The sequence below is a fragment of the Lissotriton helveticus genome, chromosome 1_1 (assembly GCF_964261635.1).
Source record: "Lissotriton helveticus chromosome 1_1, aLisHel1.1, whole genome shotgun sequence".
NCBI classification, from domain to species: Eukaryota; Metazoa; Chordata; class Amphibia; order Caudata; family Salamandridae; genus Lissotriton; species Lissotriton helveticus.
This window is the reverse complement of record NC_136057.1, coordinates 910,353,175-910,369,817: the sequence shown is the minus strand read 5'-3', so window position 1 is coordinate 910,369,817 and position 16,643 is coordinate 910,353,175. Positions and strand designations below refer to the sequence as shown.

The following is a 16,643-nucleotide window of genomic DNA, read 5'->3' as shown; positions in this document are numbered from 1 at the left end:
GTCCGCAGAGTAGGATGGGTAGGGCAGGGTAAAAAAAATCAGGAGGGGGACTGCATAATAATAAACTTTCAAGACCCCAGAGTAGTGAACTCCATTTGTACTCCCATAAAAAATATGGGGGTTCCAGGGGTGAAAGTAGTAGACCTATCCTACTTTTACCCCAGGCAAATTGTTAGCTTAATTGGGGAAAGCCTAACCTCCCCTGATTTTTGTCAAAATAGGGAGACATCTTGGGCTGGGGCACATGGTGGTACTGGGATGAACCCTCCGTGGGTGCCAGGGTGTTACTGACTGGAGGAGGTTGACCCCAGGGTATGTACGGATGTAGCTTCAGACCAAGAAACTGAGAATAGAGTAGATCCCATGGCAGTGTCATCCACCCGAATTGACTTTCCCTCAATTGTAGATATTAGTGGGATGGGAGTCTTAAAGGACATTCCGCAAGATTATTGTTCCCTCCAAGCACCCTTTGTGGGGGCCACAGACCATAGTATTCTTGCGACCAGCGCCACTCCAGTTGTGACGGACCTAGTTTTCAAGGTTTTCAGCTGGAATGTCGCAGGGATAGCAAGAAAGCTGGCTCTCCCTGATTGGACTGCATGGGTTGATGAGCATTCCTTATGTATTTTCCAAGAGACCTGGAGCTTGGTGCCGGTACACAGGGCGGGATTCTCTTCCTACTTTGTGCCTGCGCTAATCTCGGAAACAGGGAGGGGGCGACCTTCAGGTGGTCTACTTATTTGGGTAGCAGCCTCCTTAGACTGCAGAATAGAGGTGATACACACAGGTAGCCCGGACATCCAAAATATCATCTTAAGAGACCAAAGGGGAAGACTAGTCCTAAATGTCTATAATGTTTATGCCAGAGGGACTAAGGGTGGGAGAAAGTCACCTGTAATATCTCTTCTTGAGACCCTCCTGAATAAAACTCTTTACAAGTCGTGCACACTGGTTGCTGGTGACATGAATTGTACGTTCGAGCCTCTGGGCTCGGACGTTGCCCTTGACCAAGACGAGGAGGACATTAGGACAGGGATCCCTGTATTGGAAATCCCACCCATCAGGAGGTGGACAGAAGTGGCGCTACAGCTATACTCCCTGAGCCTTGAACTAAATCTAAGGGCAGTTAATGGGAGGACAACCTCGGATAGGGGGGGTGCCCATACGTACAATAGACCAGGACACACCTCTAGGATAGACTACATCCTAGTAGATGTATATCATTGGAACCATGTGAGGGACATGTTGGTGGTGCCCACGATTGAAAGTGACCACAACCCACTTTCCTTAAGCATGGACCAGTGGTGGTGCCCCGTAAAAAAGGGTCTTAATAACCCCGCATTAGCTCCCCCCGACGAGTCTGTAGTCTCGCCCTGTGGAAGACGAATAAAATGGGCTAAACTGGTCCTCTCGGAGGCTAGGGTCGGAGAAATTGCAACTCTCTTAAATCATGCAGTGACAACCCTGGGGTCCCCCTTAGAAGGGGTGGGCAGGGTGAGTGGACTATTTGTCTCCTTAGTAGATGCCTTGACAAATGTGTTTACCATCCACTCTAGTAAGTTGGGAAACAAGCTAGGTAAAAAGCTAGAAGATGGTTGGTACACTCAAGCATGCAGGGCACACAAGTCTAGGCTTGTTGAGGCATTAAAGAACAAATCCCACAGTGATATTCAGGAAGCAAGGAAGGCCTACAGCAGATCCCTAAGAATTGCTAGGATGGAGTGGGAAGATAAATTCTGGGAAGACCTACTCCAGGCTAGCAAAAGTAGGGATTCAAGGGCTTTTTGGAACCTCGTAGGCTCCCGGAATAGGCCCGAGGCAGCTATGAGGCCCTGTAATATCCCCCCTCAAAGTTGGGTGAAACACTTTGGGGATTTATATCTCCCGGCAGATGGGGAATTAAATGTTAGGGTGAATTCCCCACTAGTATTAGAACCTCACGCCTATGATCTCTTCACCCCTTTAGAGATCGAAAAAGTAATAGGGTGGGTAGCCCCCCGCAAGGCAGCTGGTCCAGATGGCCTCCCGGGGGATCTTATGCGGGCATACCCAGTGGAGTGGGGAAGGGTTATTGCAGCTCTCCTTAATGACATCATGACGGGAGGGCCAGTGCCAGAATCGTGGAAGGGAGCGGTAGTGGTCCCGATTTATAAAAAAGGGTGTAGAGAAATCCCGGGGAACTACCGCCCAATAAGCCTGATAGACTCCACTCAAAAGATAGCAGGCAAAGCTATACTTGGAAGGATTCTACACTGGGTGGAGGAGAACAAAATACTTTCGGACTACCAGGCAGGCTTTCGGGCAGGAATGGGGACAATAGAGCAGGTGTTCAGGTTGGCACTCCTGGGGTGGAAGGTGGTGGAGCTAGGCAAGGGCAGTCTATATTTGGCCTTTATAGACCTAAGGACTGCCTTTGACCTAGTTCCCCGGGAGGAGCTATGGAGGGTGCTTTACGAGCTGGGATTGCCTCCTTACATCTTATCCCTCCTCACTAGCCTCCACGCCCATACCTTTGCTCAGGTCCGCTGGGGTAAAAACGGAGAGCTAACAGAGAAAATACCAGTGTCTAGGGGCGTGAGGCAGGGATGCGTTCTGGCGCCCACCCTTTTCTCACTATATGTGAATGGGGTGGTAGAACATCTCCAACAAGAACCAGCCGACGCCCCCAGTCTCGGAGGAATACGGATCCCCACCCTGCTTTTTGCGGATGACACGCTCTTGATCTCCAAGACTCCGCAAGGCCTCCAGAAACTGCTAACTCGATTCTAGGATTTCTGTGCTGCAAAGGGACTAGTAATTAACGTGGATAAAACCAAGTACCTAGTCCTAAATCCTCCAAAGAAACTGGGCCGCCCACCTATTCTTAACTCTGTTGCCCTGGAGAAAGTATCCGAATTTGACTACCTTGGAATTCGGATTACGGACAGAATGACCTGGTTACCCCACATTGAAAAGATGGTCCTCAACTATAAGAGAGTAGGAGTAGCGCTCCTGAGGGAATTTTGGGCTTCACCTAGGAGATCGCTTACCCCAGTAATTGACATTTACAAGGCTAAGGTAGTAACATCAGCCTTATATGGGGCAGAACTCTGGGGACATTGCCGTCTGGACGCCTTGGCTACAGCAGAGAGTAAGCTATTAAAAGCATTCATCGCCATCCCTTTGAGCACCCCAACTGTACCTGTGCTGTTGGATACAGGCTGCAAAAACATCAAAGATCAAGCCCAGCTTCTCCCTCTCCTTTTATGGACACGGATTTGGAGGGGTGAAGAGCTAAAATCGTACGCTGATGGGTTGGCGGAAATAATGAGTTTGGGAGGCTGGGCAAAAATAAGATGGCTGAGAGACACTAAAAACCTTCTGGAGAAAATCGGACTGGGGGATTGTTGGTCATCACGTTCAGCTCCACCAAAAGAGGCCGTGAAGAGACTTTACTGGAAATGGGCTGCGGAACAATTAGCTACAAACCCAGATCATTGCAAGTCCACTGCTGCCTTTTTATTAGTAAAAGATGTTGTAGCTTTCGGGCCTTACCTGGACCTTATCACCCTCCCCTTTGACCGAGCACTTTTTTTAAAATTTAGAGTAGGTTTGCTCCCGCTTTGGGCCTTGACATCAAATTGGAAATCAGCTGCTCATACGTCCCCAAACTGTGCATGTTGTCCTAGTAGGATAGAGTCCATCACGCACATCCTATTCGAATGCCCGGACTATGCAAAGCCCAGGAGCTTTTGGCTTAAACCTCTCTGCCAAAATATGGGTACTCGTAGTTACCTAGTAGCTTTGCGCATTCTAATGACAGACACTTCCCCTTCTATTGTATGTGGCATAGCTAAATTTTTAAAACAGTTCTGGCTTATTCGTTGCAAGAGACTGACAATAGCGGTTTAATTCTCTTTTTAGTTAAATTATTCCGGGCATTCTATGTCCTTTTTATCCTTTTTAATGAGATTCCATATTGCCTTCTTAAATTGTTGTTTTTTGTAAATGGCTGTATTGTATGTGTGCTTATAAGATATCTTGCATATCGAATAAAAGCTTATGATGATGATGAAAAAAACAGTATTACTGAATAGCCAATTAAATGTCTCATGGCTATTTCATAGACAGTTTAGACAGGCTCAAAAGAGATTGAGAAAAAGAGAGAGAAATTTTTTTTTCCTACCCTTAATTTGTAGAGGAGCTAGCCTCCTTCCCCCATTTTGACAGTAGGAAACCTGAAACAGGTTTCACTTCTGTCAACGCTATCAACCCCTATTTATAGAAACTGGGCATAAACAAACTCTAAGGAGGTAAATAGTATGTTGAGAGCTAAAAACATGAATACCCAACCTCAAATCCCTTTAGTAAGTATACTAGTTGTAATATGAGGGCACATGAAGTGAAACTAAATCTCATTGCCTCAGCCCTTGTACAGTAAGCGCCAGACTAAAAGCATTAGTGCTGTATACGGAAGCACATTTACAGAGAGGCCATGTAGCGCAGCAGAGAGGCCAATCAATGGGTTCTGAGGAGAGCAGGGAAGCACATTGATAGAGAGGCCCTGTAGCGCAGCAGAGAGAACAAGAGATAGAGTCTGAGCAAAGACGTAGATTGTTAGAGAGGCTTGTAATGGAGGAGAGAGGCCAAATGATGGGGCATAGGGAGAGCCGAGAAGCACATGGACAGAGAGGCCAAGAGATGGGAGGGTCTGAGGAGAGCAGGCAAGCACATTAATAGAGAGGCCCTGTAGCGCAGAAGAGAGGCCAAGAGATAGAGTCTGAGCAAAGAAGTAGATTGTTAGAGAGGCCATGTAACGGAGTTGAGAGGACAATGAATAGGGTCTGAGGAGAGCAGAGAAGCACATTGACAGAGAGGCCATGTAACGGAGCACAGAGGCCAAGAGATAGAGTCTGAGCAAAGAAGTAGATTGTTAGAGAGGCCATGTAATGGAGGAGAGAGGCCAAATGGCTACCGTATAAATCCTTCCAGTGTCACTCTGGGTTATTTACACGCGTTCTCTTGCACAATGGCTACCATATAAACCCTCCCTGTGGCACTCCGGGTTATTCACACGCATCTTCTTGCACAATGGCTACCGTATAAATCCTTCCCGTGTCACTCCGGGTAATTCACACGTGTCCTCTTGTACAATGGCTACCATGTAAATCCTTCCTGTGGCACTCTGGGTTATTCACACGCGTTCTCTTGCACAATGGCTACCATATAAACCCTCCCTGTGGCACTCCAGGTTATTCACACGCATCTTCTTGCACAATGGCTACCGTATAAATCCTTCCCGTGTCACTCCGGGTAATTCACACGTGTCCTCTTGTACAATGGCTACCATGTAAATCCTTCCTGTGGCACTCCGGGTTATTCATACGCGTCCTCTTGCACAATGGCTACAGTATGAATCCTTCTTGTGTCACTCCGGGTTATTCACACGCATCCTCTTGTACAATGGCTACCATATAAATCCTTCCCGTGGCACTCTGGGTTATTCACGCGTTCTCTTGTACAATGGCTACCATATAAATCCTCCCGTGGCACTCCGGGTTATTCACACGCATACTCTTGCACAATGGCTACCGTATAAATCCTTCCCATGTCACTCCGGGTTATTCTCACGCGTCCTCTTGTACAATGGCTGCCATATAAATCCTTCCTGTGGCCCTCCGGGTTATTCACACGCGTCCTCTTGCACAATGACTACCATATAAATCCTCCACGTGGCACATCATCTGATAACACACACCACATGCTCTCTGCACATAAGTTAGACACACCACATGCTCTCTCCACATCATCTGATAACGCACACCACCTGCTCTCTACACATCAGTTAGACATACCACATGCTCTCTCCACATCATCTGATAACACACACCACATGCTCTCTCCACATCATCTGATAACACACACCACATGCTCTCTCCACATCGATTAGACATACCACATGCTCTCTCCACATCAATTAGACATACCACATGCTCTCTCCACATCATCTGATAACACACACCACATCCTCTCTCCACATCATCTGATAACACACGCCACAGAAGCTCCACTCACTATATTCTGGGAGGGTTTCTTTTTGTGGGTAAAATCAATAGCCCCTACTAGCATAGGGTCTCCTGAAAATAGATTTTATAAAACCCCCAAAGGGTCTAGCCATTTGTCAATATTTATTGACATAAAGTAACTTAGTTACTTATCTATGACCTGCTTCACTACTCCTTATATGTGTAGGTACACATACATTATTCTCTAACCCAGGCTCTCCTGCAGTGTATGCCACATATCAATTAGCGTATTGATACAGAGAATATTTTTAAAAACATTCTCTACAGTCCCCTGTCTATTTTAAATGCCAGTCAATGCCCCTTTTATTAATACTGTGTGTTAAATACATATTTGAAAGACGGAAAGGTCACTTGCAGCATGGCAAGTTAGTTATTTAGCTTACATCTCACTTACCAACTGATGACATCACAGTCCTCTAATATGTCCCACTTTCTGACACCATTTTGATGGGGAAATACTGGCTCCCTCCCAGGAGCAAATGAATGAAACTCACCAGAAATAGCAGGTTTGCTCAGAAACAGAGTGACATTTATTTATTGGTACCAAAAGCATGCATCATTGCTAATTAGCAAGGAAGAAGTCAGATCTGCCACCTTAGGGGCTCTCAGACTGATTCTTCCCAGAGTGACAAGTTTCTAGGTGTTATATTCTCTATGAAATGCCATGTCAGCGGAACTAGAATAAGGCACCAAGCCAAGTATGGCTGACATGGATGTGCAATGTCTGCATCATGCAAATTATAAGCAGCCAGATATGGGCAGACCAGAAAGGCTGACTCTGCACTGTGTAAGCAACTTGCACAACCAGATTAAGAGATATCAGCTTTTGTTCCTACTTGATGTCGGTGTTGTGTGTTGCCCTCCTTCCATCCATTTTGTAAAGTGCTCTGATATCCTTTGGGATCTTGTTCGCGCTATATAAAACTTTATAAATAAATAAATAAGTGGACCACAAAACTCTATCCCTTATTGAACAGATACTGCTCCCTGCCACCAATCTCCTTCACACAACCGGGATTAAGATCCTCCATGAGGCATCTCCAATCACTTTCCTGTCCTCCTTTATGAGGGTAATCTGGAGTTGGCTCACAGGCCTGTATGGTGACTTAAAGCCTGGTTCCTAAAGGATGAGAGATACTCTTGCCTCTTAGGTGATGAGATCAATGTCTATTTTGCTCTTAACCACGGTTCTGTTTCCTCTGCGGGTCCCTTATGGGCAGTTGGTAAAGCCACTATCATAGCTAAATCTATACTGCGCACCCAAGGAAGGGCAAGGCACCAACAGGTGGCAGCCCTGGAGGCCCAGATCCTACAACCTGAGACCGGCTATGTGGAGGAGCCTTCTTCAGCAGCTGGATCTAGACCAAACCACACTCCGCCAACTTGTTCTTCATGAAGGCCAGCATGGCTGACGTGCTTCCCTCCATCGAATATATGAGTTTGGCGATAAATCCAGTAAGTTACTCTACTGGTTAGTCACCCAAGATCTATCTACGAGAATAGTGACTGAAATCCTCGTCTCCTAGGGGATGAAGCCACACACTGTGAATGCCATAGCAGCTGTCTTTGAAGAGTACTACTGCTACTGCACCCTCTACAGCCGCCCAGTGCAGACGCTTCGAACATCATCCAGGTCCAACCTTGGAAAAATTCCCCTTACACAACACTCCACGTCCCAACGGCGGGAATTGGATTCCCTCATCACAATAGAGGAAACCAATGAGACCTATCCGATATGAATTTGAGCAAAACTCCGGGCCCTGAAAGCTTCCCTGTTGAATTATGTTAAAAATATGGCAAGCTCCTGACTCCTCAGCTGCTGGAGCTATACGGTAGAGGCTGAGGGAATGTATCTGTTGAACACGCCGGCCCCTTCAGACCCTTGGAAGGATAGCTTTATTCAAAATGAGGGCTCTACCCCAGTTCCTCTATGTCAGAGGTCCTAAAACATTTTTGCTCTGAGCCCACCTAAGGAAAATGTTTTGAAGTTGGGTCCCCCACTAAAACTTTATAGCAAGACTTTGGGGAGCAGGGTTTGGAAGGCTGAGCGCAGAAGGCTGGGAGTATGAGAGCATTTTAGGAGTGCTTTTCCGTAGCTCAAATTCTGCACCTAATGTAAGCATTATAAAAGAGCAAATATGTCACACAAAAACAAAAATTTACCAAAAAACTCTGCCCCACATACTTAGGGTGTTGTGAGGCCCGAACACTCCTTGGCCTCAATGCAACTGTACCTGCTGCTCTAAGGACACCAGCAGCCCTGGTTATCATACTGCCTCTCTGCCTCTGAATTTCCCACAGTACCTGGCCATCACTCCAGTCCTGAAACAGAGTCTCTGTTCCTTTCAGAAACAAATGAGCCCCCAAGTGTTGCCCCCACTTTGTTGCAACCGTTACCTCGGCTCTAATGCTAGCAAGACCACATGCCTCTTTAGGAAAGTAAGACAGCCATGATTCGGATGTAGTGGGCCTCTCGATCCCCCAGGATCCAGTGCCACTTTACCTGATTCACTAATGATAGCTACTGCCTTGCAAAACAGGCTGTCTCCTCTGCTGTTTGTTAAAAACTTGGGCCCTGAGCTTAGCCATACCCCTTCTATCATTTCTCTGAGGTCCAAACTAAGATGTCTCCTCTGCTGCAATATTCACCATACATGGGCTATTGGTATGAGGCAAAAAATACTGGCACAGCAAGGGTGCACTGGGGCCAAATGCAAACAAGGAAGGATAATAAAACAGCCATAATTGGGGTGTGATTGGCCCCTCACACCACGGGCCCCAGTACCCTTGCATCTTCAGGACCTATGATACCTACAGCCCTACAAAACAGGTTTCATCCTCTGCCCATTACACAGAGCTATTACTCCTAGCCCTGAGGCTCAGAATAGGCTGTCGGCCCCTTTGTGTAATAAAATAAGGGAACAAAGTCCCACATCCCCTTCCCCTGGGACCCTGTTCCGTGTGCATAAAGGGTGACCTGGGCCCTAATACTAGAATATTAAATGGGCCTCCACTCCACTTATTGCTATTTAGACAGTCATACTTGGGGTGCAGTGGCCTCATCACACTCTTGGTCCCAGTGCCACTGCACCAGCTACATTAATGGTAGTTATGACTCTTTCATGAAAAAACAGCCCCCCTATGTTTTTCTTTAAATTTGTGTATTAAAAGGTTTTCAAAGTAACAAGCAGAGTATTCATAATCATAATCAATGAGAATGCACACAGTAGCATGACACTTTACATTACAGAGACCTGTATACGTACCACAGTGACCATGGAATAATTTAGATTGTAACACATTTGCCTTGGAACAAAACAACAGACATTAAAACTGTACTTTGCAGCCATACCTTATATACAGATACAGATATATAGCAGTGTAAGATAGGTAGGCAGTAAACCAGATTATCAATGCAAACAAAGAACATGATCAAACATGGACCATTGATATATATAGAGCATAAAATGGAGATTGGTAAGGATATCTAAGTTGCTTGAGAGGACTGCTCAGGATGTTCAAGGAGATATGCTGTAAATGGGCCCCAAATGTCGCAGGGGCGGGGGGAGAGCGGGAGAACTTCAGCATACAACCATGTTTGTTCTTGCCAGAGTGTCATATCACCAATCCAATCCTTACATTTGAGTGCACACCCACGGCCCCATCTACAGGCTACACGCTGCCTGGCCAGTAAGAGGGTAAACGAGACAAACCTACGATGCGCAGCGGGTATCTCTTCTGTGTACCCCAGCAACGCAGGAATCGGGGACATGGGGATTTGCAATGAAGTCATCAACTCTAAAGCGGTAAATACCTGTTGCCAATAGGTAAAGATTGAACTGCAATCCCATGCCAGGTGAAGAAAGTCAGCGGCTTCAGCCCCACACCTATCACAATGGTTTGTTTCGCGTAATTTGTATTTGTGTAGCTTGACAGGAGTGTAATAAATACGATGTAAAAACTTGTAATAAGTGATACGCAGCCGACTGCTAGAAGAAACTAGCTCCGTCTTCTTACATCAATACAACCACTGTTGGTCAGTGACCTCTTGTCCAATATCAGCCTCCCATTTCTCCCGTGATTGACAAGAGGGATATACCTTTTCTGTGTATATGTTGTGATAGAGTGTGGAGACCAAGTGGGACACGGTGATAGCTTGTAGTATATGGTGCAGGGGGGGCAAGTATTGGGGGTTCTATGCAGATATGAGGGAGTGTATTCTCTAACACCCTGTTGCAGGTGTATGTAGAGAAAAATGTCCCTGGGAGAGGGCTGTTTATCCTGATAGAGCTGCTGCCTAGTGCTGAATGTGCCAGCAGCATACAGGTCGCCCCAATGATGCATGTTATGTTTAATTTGACTTTTTCGAAAAACTCCTTCTTGCAGGACCAGCATCTTTGGGTGGTATATAATTGGGAGCAGCGGGGAATATAAAAAGGGGACTTGCAAAAGACGTGCGATGCAGCGCCATGCCGCGACCGTACAATTTTTCTGAGGTCAGGCAGGGTGCGCGGGGCAAGGGTGTAGTCAATATAACCCCGTCCAACGGGATGGGGTCTGCCAGCCAGTGCTCAGTTGCCACGTGAGGTGTGTATCTGGGAGGGTGAAACCAATAGTGAGTATAGTGTGCTTGGGCACAGATATAGTACAGTTCTAAATCAGGGCTATCAAATCTGACTGTGTACGTGTATCCCACTGTAAAAGTGGCTGCTTACCACCCCACATCAGTCTGATTAGCTCAGAGCGGAGCTGGCAGAAGAAATGTCTGCCTTGATCATATGGAACATTTAAAAACAAATATAGAAGATTGGGGAGGATGACCATTTTTATGAGTGAAATACGACCTGCCATAGTAAGGGGAAGAGCATTCCAGCGAAAAATGCTGCTGGTGAGATTCGCTAGTGTACGCCCGTAATTGAGCCTCATTAACCCTGCACGATCGACTGTAACATGTATACCTAGGTACCTCACCTCAGCGTCACACCATTCCATAGGATAGTCTGTGGGAAATTGCACCAAAGATGTTGTGAGTGGAAAAAAGTTGAAATTTGGAGGAATTGATATGAATACCAGAGAGCCCACCGAATCTAACGAATTCGCAAAGGAGTGGGTTGAGGTTCTGCTGAGGGTCTTTGACATAAAGGGTAACATCGTCAGTATACAGGGAAATTAGGATCGGGCGGTCAAAGAAACACAGAGCTTTTTCTTGAAGATGCTGCTTGATTTTTGCCACAAGCGGTTCTATGGTGAGGGCAAAAAGGAGAGGGGAGGGAGGGCAGCCTTGTCGAGTACCACAAGTGAGGAGAAAGGGGGGGGGGGGGGCTGTATGACCGTTCATCAGAACCTGCACCGTAGGAGAGGCATATAGAAGGCGTATCCACGCTAAAAAGTCAACTGGTAACCACATGCATTGGAGGACGGTGAAAAGGTAGTCCCTTTCCACAGAGTCAAAGGCCTTCATAGCGTCTAGAAAAACAGCCATGAGAGCCAGTTGGGGATCGACCATTTGCAGAATGGAGAATAGAGTACGTAGGTTATTGGAGGTTGCCCTCCAGGGAATGAAACCTGCTTGGTATGGCAACACTAGCTTCTCCATCAGTAAACTGAGGTGATTGGCTAGGAATTTGGCGAGAATATTTGCGTCCGTATTAATGAGGGAGAGGGGCTGGTAGGAGTTACAATGGTCTGCAGCTTTTCCCGGCTTCAGGAGGCAGGTGATTAACGCCTCACGTATTGTACCGGGATGGATCTGCACCTCCAGAGCTTCGAGGTATACCTCCTTCAACACCGGTAGCAGCTGTTCAAAATACACCTTATAAAAATCAATGGGGAGGCTGTGGGACCCAGGGGCTTTGCCTGATTTCATTTGCATAATGGCGCTCTTAATTCATCCTCTTCAAAGGGGGCCATTAGACATTCCCGTTGATTATCATCCAACGACCTCAGCGCGATGTCTTGAAGGAATGGAGCAAAATCCGGGGTTCCGGACTGCGTGAATGATAGAGATTGGTGTAGAAGTCAGTGAACATCTGCAAGATTTAGACGTTGTCCCGATGTCGTGTCATGCATACCGGTGTGTGGTCCGATAGGGTTATAGCAATGTGTTCCACCAAGAGAATCCAAGGAGCAACCCCACAGTAGACAATCCATGTGCCGTTGTATAGTAGGTAATTTCCTTGTCAAAGGGATGAACGTAGCGCCAGGCGTCAATACGGCCATGATCAGGAAGTAAGCGCGTTAGCGCGTCATGAGTTTTAGTGTAATGGTGGGGAAGTGGGTTGAAAGTGTCCATGGAGGGGCATATACAGTGTTAAAGTCCCCTCCCCAAATGACGTGAGTGGAGCCTATTTTAGGAATGTGTCCCCATAATGTAGTAAAGTAGTCTGTATTGTCTGTGTTAGGTCCATAGCAACAAATAAGTGTAACTGACTGTGTACCCAGTGTGCCCCAGAGCCTGCAACTCCTACCAGAAGAGTCGCTAAATGTGCCGCCTAGGATAAAGGGCGTGTTCTTTTGTACTAAAATCAAGGTTCCACAGGAATACGTAGAGTAAAAAGAGAACACTTGCCCTGCAGCCCATTTACTGCCAAAACAGGGGGAACGGCGTGGACCGACATACGTCTCTTGGAGCATCGCAATATGTATCTGATGCCTATCGAGATAGGCAAGGATTTGCCGACATTCGCGGGGTTCACAAAGTCCTCAAACATTCCATGTAAGCAATTTTATACGGAGTGTGTCAGGGGGTGAATGTATTACGTGAGGAGGGACAAGTGGCCAATGGATACATCGTGATGGCTGGTGTAGTGCATGCCCGTTCCAGTGCGCGTTATTATGATTATCTGCTGTTAAATTTCCCCAAAAAAATTCAAAAACATCAAATCCCAACCCACCTCCACCCACAACGGCACCCCAATTGTGCCGGCATCACATGACCCACCCACCACCCAAAGAAGACCTGATATTGCCATCTAGGTTCTAGAAAGTCCAACAGAGAAGAATACAAGTAACTAGTGGGGATCGCCCAAGTGCAGGGATCGCCGGTGGGTCACGATTCCCTCCCTGCTCACTCGAACTGTAAGCAGTTACCCAATGGAACGGGTAGATAAGGGGGGCTTGGCATAGTTCAGTTCAACCTGTCCGAGCAGGTATTAAGCCCGCATCTACAACATGCAACAGTCTGAAATCAAGCAGATCACTTATCTGACCACCATGTGCTTGGATCCAACAGGAGCTTCGGGCTGTAGAAATGTTCAGAACGTCAACCCCAGCTGATGGAATTTTTCCCTGCAGCTGAGTTCAAAAGAGCACGCAGACAAGACAGAGCGCAGGACCACCGCCACCGAGCTGTCTGTGATCGAGGCCGGGCGAAGATGTCACAGTGAATATTACAGTAGGTATTGACAAGAGCCCCCGCCCCACCAAGAATCGTGGGCCAGTGTTAAGATCCGGAGCCGGGTATGATAATTCTATAGTAGCATTAATTCTTTCAGAGTTCAGCTATATTGCGAGATGAAGATCTGGATATGTGATCACTTGAGTCTCCTCGTGGTGCACGTCGGACAGTTTTTAGGAAGTCCTCAACTTGCTGCGGATTTGAAAAGATATGTTTGCCCTGGTGGTTGATTCGCAGGCGTGCCGGATAGAGAAGGGTATACTTAGGCTTTCCTGTTTTCAGTTTCTATTTTTGGTAAATTCTGGTGGGGTTTTTTCAGTGTTTTCAATATCTTAAAAAACAGTTGTTATCAGTGGTTACACATTTTCGCGCCACTAAAAACAACAGAAAAAGTGTTTTTCCGGTGTTTATGGAACGTTTTGCTTTTATTATTGCTTGCTTTCTGCATTGAAAGAACATGGTATATAGACAGTGTATATGAGGTCCAAATAGATTTTTGCAAATTAATCTTATTGTAGTACACCATACAATACTTCTTCAGTGAGTCTTTGGGTCATGTGCGCTCGCTCTTTCCTTCCCATGTAAACTTCTGTGAAAAGGCCCTCTCAGCATTCTTAGCCCATTGGGCTGAGAACCATGAGCTAAGGGACACAGTTGGGATGACTCTTTCTTTGATGAGACATAGAGCACGAAATTATAAATATTTGCGTTTTAGTTCTTGTGCATTAGAAACCAGTGCACCAGAATGGACTAAAAAGTCAATAGCATCCCTCATTAACTCTTAAGATTGTAAAGATGCTTTCAGCATACCATCTAACTAGTGGCAAGGATCTACTCCAGGGAATCACTTCAGCTCGGGTATGAATTTTGACAGGTCCTCACACAACTTTTTTTTATATACGTAGCTGAATCACTGCAAATACAAACAATATCACTCCAATCTTTGTCGGACTTGGAAAGAACCTTTTTTGCAGAGCATTACAAGTGACACTGCGTTCCATGTTTTCCAAATGTCTGGTGTCATGTTTTCACCACTATCCCATGTGCTTGGTGATATATATATACTTGTCACTATACCTTGCATTGAATGTTTAAAGCCTGAGGTGTTGGCAATTCACCTACTATCAATACTGACCCAATAGAAACTATGGTCTGATGTATTAAGGGTTTTTGGGTTTCGCCTGCCGAAAGGCTGCGCTCTGCGCAGGTTTTCAGCGCAGGTGAAATCCTTTGTTGACTATAAGGAGTTCGGGAACGTCCCCCGGCTCTCATTGGCTAGCTCCATAAATGGAGGCTAGCCATTGAGTGCCGGATCTGTCCGTCAAGGCCGGACCAGATTCGGGGGCGTTCCCGAGATTTTTTCCCTGGGCGGAGTTACGTTTTTTCCGTTCCCTCCCCTTTCACTGAAAGTGATTTCAGATGCGCTGTCCATTCCCGCCCCCTCTGTGTGCCTTTCCGCCCCCCCTCGCTTTCCTGTGCACGTTTCCCGCCGTCCGTGTCCTCTCCCGCCCCCTCCCGCCCCCTCCCGCCGTCCGTGTCTTCTCCCGCCCTCCTCCCGCCGTCCGTGTCTTCTCCCGCCCTCCTCCCGCCGTCCGTGTCTTCTCCCGCCCCCTCCCGCCGTCCGTGTCTTCTCCCGCCCTCCTCCCGCCGTCCGTGTCTTCTCCCGCCCTCCTCCCGCCGTCCGTGTCCTCTCCCGCCGTCCGTGTAGAAAGTGAGTTGATGGGAAACACGTAGATGTATCTGTAGCTCGTGCAAGGGTTCGTACCTTACAGTGAAGGGAAAATAGGCTCTGAAATCTGATAAAATCGTCAGAAGTATATGCCGGATGTGGGTAGTCCTTGTGCTGGAGGCAAGAGCCCTCCTTGTGATGGCGGGTGGTGGTTGGGGGCGAGGGGGGGGGGCAGAGTGCTGGAGGCCTCAGTGTTGGATAGTGGGTTGGGGGCAGACTCCTCTTGCAGGAGGGCCTGTGCGCAGGGGAGTGGGCCCAGATCACCTTGTGTTGGGGGTTGAGGGCAGAGATTCCCAAGCGCTCCAGGACCACGTTGCCTCAGACGGCCAATGGCCTTGCACTTGGCACGCTGCGCACACATTCCTCCCACTCCCCTCTCCCTCCCTCTGGCTGGAGGTTAGTTTTTATCACCGCACCGCGGTGACCTAACCTGCTTGGGGGGATGCCTGGCTCTGCCATGCCTGGCCGGGGGTGGAGGAGAGAGCCGTGCGCAGGCCCCTGAGAGGGAGATGGACGGGCTCCGAGCGGAGGGCACCTCTTCCAGCGGCCAGGCCCGGGGCTTCCTCGCCTCCCCCAACGTCTTCGGGCCCACCGCTGGCCGAGCAACATCTGGCTTCGCCTTCTCCGGCCCGGGGAGGTCGTCCGGCGCTGCGCGCTTGGACTCCGGCAAGGATGGGGCCGGCGCGCCCTCCCTGGGCTATGGCTACCACTTTGGGAACGGATACTACAGCTGCCGCATGTCGCACGGGGTGGGGGTGCAGCAAAGCGCCCTGAAGCCCTCGCCTCATGGCGCCTTCCCGGTGGAGAAGTACATGGACGTGCCCGCCTTGGGCAGCGGGGCGAGCGCGCAGGGCAGCGAGGGATCCTCGCGGGCCAAGGAAGTCTCCTACTTCCCGGGGTACCCCGGGCCCTACCAGCCCATGCCCGGGTACATCGACGTGGTGTCCGGCTTCGGGCCGGGCGAGCCCAGGCACGAGGCATACATCCCCATGGACGGCTACCAGTCGTGGACCCTGGCGAACGGCTGGAGCGGCGGCGTGTACTGCGCCAAGGAGCAGCCTCAGGGCGCGCACTTCTGGAAGTCATCCTTCGCAGGTGAGGGCTTTTATCCTTCTCATGGACATGACTGGGGCAGCTGCATCTGTCTGGAAGATAGAACGGGGCGCTTTTGCCAAATCCCATTACAGCTCATGGTAAGAAACTGACGAGCAAGGCAGATGCGTGGGTTCACATGGAGGCTGTATACACGGTATGTGAGTGCGTGATGTGGGGTGTGTCTGTGTGTATGTGTGTGCGGTGTGTGTATGAAATGGTCGTGTTTGCGTGGTGTGTGCATGGTGTGTACATGGGATATGTGTGTGCGCAGTGTGTGTGTTTGTGCATGGTATGTGTGGGGTTTGTGTTTTTATATGGTATGTGTGTTTCGCGTGTGTGATTATAGCTGTGTGTGGAC

At 48.2% G+C, this 16,643-nt stretch overlaps 1 pseudogene; it reads left to right on the top strand.

Moving 5' to 3' along the window:
* The first annotated feature begins 15,699 nt into the window (after window positions 1-15,699).
* On the top strand, window positions 15,700-16,421 carry LOC144771366 (homeobox protein Hox-D13 pseudogene; annotated as a pseudogene).
* The last annotated feature ends 222 nt before the right edge of the window (window positions 16,422-16,643 follow it).